Source organism: Palaemon carinicauda, chromosome 13 (assembly GCF_036898095.1).
Source record: "Palaemon carinicauda isolate YSFRI2023 chromosome 13, ASM3689809v2, whole genome shotgun sequence".
In the NCBI taxonomy this organism is placed as follows: domain Eukaryota; kingdom Metazoa; phylum Arthropoda; class Malacostraca; order Decapoda; family Palaemonidae; genus Palaemon; species Palaemon carinicauda.
Window position 1 is genome coordinate 46,961,815 of NC_090737.1, and position 6,658 is coordinate 46,968,472.

The following is a 6,658-nucleotide window of genomic DNA, read 5'->3' on the forward strand; positions in this document are numbered from 1 at the left end:
TCATATCCTGAAATCTTCATCAAGAATATTGAGAGTGTAAAGCAATGCATGGTACAACTCTTACCATTTAAACCACCATCTAGGGAGGCAATCAGAAGATCCCGATTCCTAGTGAGCAAGTGGCAGCTTTTGTTTGTGGTTTATCTCTTATTGTAAAACCAAAATCATAATAATATGAATATTTTTCATGCATTTGTAAAATTCGAAATATCCTAATGCAAGCTTGCCATTAATAAAGGACTAGTATATTCTGTTATTGGATGTACAAACCTCTGTAATTTCCTTAAATATTTTTAGAGGCTTAAAATCCTTAGAAAATGAAAATGAATTGCATATAACAAAAGTAGTCAAGGTTTTAATGTAAAAAAAAAAAAAAAAACATATATTCAAAAAAAAATGCACTTAGCTCCTACAGAAGTTTCTACCTACTTGTTGAGACTTACGGCCGTATGATAAGAGAAAATAAAGGGACTATAATATAGACCCTATATTAAAATCTTATGCTTAGAACATATACAGGCCCTATAAATTTAGGGTTCCCTATAATTTAAGGGGTGGTTCCAATACTATTTAAAGGGTGGCCGAGACATGCCTTTCGCAAGCCCTATAAATAAATAGTAGTAATGTATCAACTCTTTGCTTGTGAAAAACATTTATATTATCAAAAGATGTCTTACAAAAATAATAACATATATAAAGAAAGAAAAACTATTGCACAGGTGGGCCAAACTTCATATTTTATGAACTCGGAGATGTCCCTCTCGGAGTTCAAGCACAACACTATCAACAAAACAAGCTTCTGCCAAGTTTCACAGGTAAGAATTTCTATGATTATTTTTTTAGCATTGTAGTTCGTTGATGTTAACGAGTGAAGTACACCCTTTCGGGGTGAAGATGCAATATTTTCAAGGCATCCTAATAGATAGATCATTTTGTGGTGGTGTGAAACAAAGTAAGTGATAAATAGTAGTTGCAAGTAAACTTGTCATTTGAATTTGTAAATAAATTACATTCTTCCAATAGATATGATAGCTCATGCATGGAAAAGGTGTTAGTTTTTAACTGATGCTAAAAGGTTCATCTGTTTTTAAGAGAAATTTGTATTTGTGCAAAGTTTACATTAGGTTTGGCTTGGGGAAGTTGAGAAATTCTGGTAACTAATCTAACGAAATCAAAGTAACCTAGTCAGGGGGGGACCCTCTGGAAGAGAATGCCAAAAAAAAAATGCCTTATCCTTTAGATTCTAGCAAAATTAAGTAATTTTCATCCACAATTTTGCCTTTTTATAAATGATTTAGATATCTGGAGATGACTCCCAGGTTTTCAAGAATAATTCAACCATTGTGAACCTAATATAGGAAATCATAACTCCAAGTTGGTTGTGTTGGGCTGGTGATGGTAGCCTAACCTAGGGTTCATTCATAACTTTGTAAGATAATTTAGATGGTGTCTAGAGTAGGCCTAGGGTTGATTTCCAGCATGATCATCATCTGAAAAGTGCGAAAACCAATTTGAACCTAATTTGGGAATTTCATAGAGCATCTAAGTTTATGCCTAGTCTACTAAAGTGTAAGTTAGCTGTGCAGTGTGGACTGTGGAGGGCTGCTGTTGAGCTAGCCAGGGGTCAAGGGTGGCAGCTTAGGTTTTGTAGAATTAAACACTAGGCTAACAAACATTTCATGAGTCTTACATTACACGTATATTTCATATATTTCAGCATGTACCGACAATTCCGTCATATCCGGAACTTTCTGCGCTATCAGCATGGCCACATACAAAGGGTTGTGACAGACCGAAGCAACCCATTCCATGCCATGACAGAGGAAGAATTTCTGATGAGGTTCCGATTAAGTAAAGAATGCACACTTCCATTGATTGCTCAGATAGAGCATCGACTGCCCAATGCTCTTAGCAACAGAGGTAGGCATGAGTCGTTATCACATTGTTTTTGTGCTTATATGTCAGGTGATGAGCTATTCGTGAGTGATGTAATGCTCATTTTTACTTATTTAACAACATTTCCTTAATAATAATGTACCAGGTAGGTACAGTACATAAGATGCCTTCATTACCTGTAAGCACAAGCAAAAGTAATTTTCATGTCTGTATACTGTACTGCAGTGATTCTCAACCAGTGTGACAAGGCACAATGATATGCCACAAGACTGTTAGAAGTGTGCTGCGAAACATTGTCAAGGCACACCTGAAAATACGAAAATTTGGTATAGATTTTGTTTTACATGAATGAAAAGTAATGCTTTCCAACTAATTCAAGCAGTATGGTGATATTTACTGAATTAAAATAAGTTCTTATTTATACCCGGTAATTTTTTATGTCTGTAGTTCTATCTTATAAGTACATGTATACCCTTTTAAATTTTGCCAAGTGTACTGTATGCTGTGGTATTCTTATGAGATATTAAGTGTGCCATTGGTAAAAAAAAAGTTGAGACATTTGCTGTACTTAGTTTACTTAGGCAAGTTATTTAATTGGTTTCTGCTAAATGTGTTATTTGAAAGGTTATATGAAGCTACCTAGAGATATTATGCTTAGTACAGTAAAAGATTATACAATTTTTTAAGTAAAAACAGTTGAGAATTATGCGTTGACATGGTTGGAGTGAAGTATTTCATGATTCTTTTTCCACAGGCTGTCCTGTGCCTTCTCACCTGCAGGTCCTAATTGGATTGAGATACATTGCCACAGGAAACGACCAACTTGGTATATCAGATTGGTGTGACGTATCACACTTTTGTTAGTAGATGTGTTGGCAAGGTAACATATGCAATTGGAAGTTTGTGTGCAGAGTTCATCAAGTTTCCAGACCAAGATAATATTACCAGGATCAAGCATGAATTATGACTATAGCTGGAATGCCAGGTGTAATTGGGTGCACTGACTGCACTCATATTGCATTTGAGATGCCAAGTCACCCGCGTCCTGAAGTTTTCCACAACAGAAAAGGTTATTTTTCATTTAATGTACTAGCAGTCTGTGGTCCTCGGTTGCAGCTGTACAACATTGTAGCTCAGTGGACTGGCAGTGCACTTGACAGCAATATGTTTGAAAATAGTCGACTCTGTCAGGAATTCGAAGATGGTATTCTGCCTGGACACTTGTTGGGTGACAGTGGCTATCCATGTCGTGAATATTTGTTGACTCCTCTGACAGCTCCTCATGGCCGTGGAGAGAACCGCTATAATGCTTCTCACATAAGAACGCGAAACAGTGTTGAGAGAGCATTTGGACTATTAAAAAGAAGATTTGCTTGCCTTGGAAAGAAAATGAGGACTTCTATGAGAAACACCAAACACATAATTGTTGCTGCTGCAGTTCTCCACAATTTGGCCATTGCCTACAGAGTACCTGAGCCAGATAATGTAATTCATGAACTTCATGATCCAGATGACCCAGAAGCCCAAGGAAACATACAAGAGGACGAATTGAGGCAGCAACCTCAAGCAATGAGAAATATCCAAGGAGTCTTTGAAAGACAGCAAATCATCAGAGAATATTTTGCTTAGGAAAAAAATAATCACCACCACTAGGCTTAAAGTTACCAAAAACCAAATTCAAAGTATGTATATACGGTACAGATTTGGAAAATAAACCAGAAATAGTTATTTGTAATTTTAATTTCCACAAAAATATACAATACAGTAGTTAAAATACATTGCAGACTAGAACACAATGCACAATTTCATCACATCCGAAATATATATAATACTATATTGCACTGAAAAAACTTGAAGTGACATTGGATCAGTCAATCCCATCTTTATTTTTTCGATAGCACTTTCAGTTGTAACTAGCTTATGTTCTATGATTTTAGTAAGGCTCCAAGTTTATGATGTATAAATTAATACTGGTAGGACCATTTGATTAAATACTTTTCTTTTTAGAGGGTGTTGCATTTAAAGCATCGAGTTTATCACATATTCTTTATGTTACCTGTCCTAGTTCCCGTGTTACTTCAAACAATTTCTTGCCCACATCAACCCAGATCTGATGAGCCTGGAGACAAATGTTTGCATCCTCGTTTTCCTTTTTAATTTTTTTTAGTTTTTCTTTCTTAATTTCAATATCTAGGCTTAGGCTTTCCGTTGTCTTTTCATGCTCCTTCTGTTGCATCTCAAGAGATGTTTCAAAGCTGGCCTCCTGAGTGAACTTTGTTGTTCGTCGGCACTTTTGGGCTGAGGTAAAATTTGATTGGCCAGGTGTTGGTGTGTATTCTGTTGGGGTGTCTCTGGCATTAAACTGTATAGAGGTGGGTGTGTTTGTTTGAGTATCGTGTGTCACGTTAGCTTCTTGAGAGGAGACTTTGCCAGCTGGTGTGCTCTGTGTTGTGTTGAATTCAGTTGAGGTGAGTTTGGGAGGTGTTATGATGGAGTGTATAGAGTTGTTAGTGTGCTGTGCCGTTATTTGAGAATCAAACATTATCTCACATTTTTGCCCATCATTTCTGATCCCAATCACAGTATGTGGTTGTCCTGAAAAGATAAAAGAAAAAAGTAATGCTATGATTTTAGTGGAGAACATTACTTTTGCAAACTGTGGGGCTACTAATTCCTCCTAATTCTATAAAAGATTCCCTAAAAGTAAAGCAAATATTTAAGTGATGAATGATTTACCTAATCCTAACAATTACACAGTTGTGGGTCACACCATGTTAGACATGATTTTTGGGTAATAGTTTAGAACACCACGCTCTCCATTTACTCCAATATAATGGAATCCTGCAGTTCTCACCTTCTTGCATAGTAATTAGGGGGTTATTTAAATTCTGGGAAAGTAATAATTAGCAAGATATGTTGAAGAGGGGGGAAGGGGTTATAAAATGAAAATAGCTCGGTTTCCTCACTAAACGACTTGGAACTGACATGTCAACATCGTTAACCAAACAGAATTCGTGATGCCAGCGTACATAAACAAAAGTTCGTGATGCCAGCGTACCTTTGATTAACTGTATATTCAAAATATACTTAATTAATAATGGATTAGTTACTCAAAAGTGTCCTTAAAATATGCAATTTACAAATTGTGACACTTTTGAGTAATCACAATTCTTGATTAAGTATATTTTGAATACACAGTATATCAAATGTATGCTGGCATCACGAACTACTGTTTATATACGCTGGCATCACGATCTGTTTAGTTGACTATGTTGACGTCAGTTCCATGTTGTATAGTGAGGAAACCGAGCTCTTTTCTTTTTATAACCCCTTCTCTCATCTTCAACCTATCTTGCTAATTATTGCTTTCCCAGAATTTAAATAACCACCTAATTACTGTGCAAGAAGGTGAGACCTGCAGGATTACATTATATTGGAGTAAATGGAGAGTGTGGTTTTCTATACTATTACCGATTCTTGTGCAGTTAGTTTATTAATTCACAGAAAAGGTTAGGTTATGGTGAAATTTGAGATAATCCCAAATGTGACAAGAAGAGAGGATTTGCCTAGACCCCCTTGGCAGCTAAGGCGGAGGGGTGCACAGCCACCCACCTAGGAAATTAATTCAATGACAGGTTAGGTAGGTATTTTAGGTTAGTCTGGGGCACTAACCTAACATAAAACACCTACCTAACCTTGCACTAAATTGGTTATTTCCTAGCTGGGGGCTTTAGCCCCCAGACCCCCTTTTTTATTCAACAGAGTTCCACCTTTATAACCTTACATTTTAGGTTAAGACAAACAACTTTTCTTCCATAATTTCAACTACATTAAATGCTTCCTTACGATTTACAAGAATATTACTAAATAGGAGCTAATTTAACTTCTTTATAAATTGATAGGTAGGGGATATGCGTAAAACAAGTGACTTCCTCTCAATTTTATGGGGAAAAAATGATAGAGAAACAAAACATTTGTATGAAAATCAGTAAAATATGCAAAACGTCCAAGCAGAGCTCTCTGTAGAATTATCAAAGTAGGACTTACCAGTACCCTGAAGTGCATCACAGTCCAGTTCCTCCTCCTCACCATCAAGGTCATCACTTATGATAGTAAGGATTTTAGCAGTCTCTTCATCTTCAGGCTTAGGAAGAGCAGCACCACCTGTCCTCATAGTCTCTCGATTATAGGCTGCATGCTGATTCTTTGCTCTGAAATTTTTACAACAGTTAAGTGGTTAAATGAATATCTTTGTTCCAAACAATTAGGCTAACCAGTATATAGCCTGAAATTAAGACTAAACAATTAGGCTAACCAGTATATAGCCTGAAATTAAGACTAAACAATTAGGCTAACCAGTATATAGCCTTAAATTAAGGAAAAAAGCCAAGCAATTAGGCTATCAAGTATATAGCCTGAAATTAAGACCAAATAATTAGGCTAACCAGTATATAGCCTTAAATCAAGAATAAAAGCCAAACAATTAGGCTAACCAGTAGATAGCCTGAAATTAAGACCAAATAATTAGGCTAACCAGTATATAGCCTTAAATTAAGAATAAAAGCCAAACAATTAGGCTAACCAGTAGATAGCCTGAAATTAAGACCAAACAATTAGGCTAACCAGTATATAGCCTTAAATTATGAATTAAAGCCAAACAATTAGGCTAACTAGTATGAAGTCTGAAATTAAGAATAGTACAAACTGCAATGAGAATTATTTATTTGCTCAGCATTTGAAAAGTATGTTATTCCTTACATAT

At 36.0% G+C, this 6,658-nt stretch overlaps 2 pseudogenes; one reads left to right on the plus strand and one right to left on the minus strand.

The window, feature by feature from the left end:
* Window positions 1-1,814: 1,814 nt before the first annotated feature.
* Window positions 1,815-3,525, plus strand: LOC137651942 (putative nuclease HARBI1; annotated as a pseudogene).
* Window positions 3,526-3,883: 358 nt separating this feature from the next.
* Window positions 3,884-6,658, minus strand: part of LOC137651541 (myb/SANT-like DNA-binding domain-containing protein 3) — a 3,116-nt pseudogene continuing 341 nt past the window's right edge.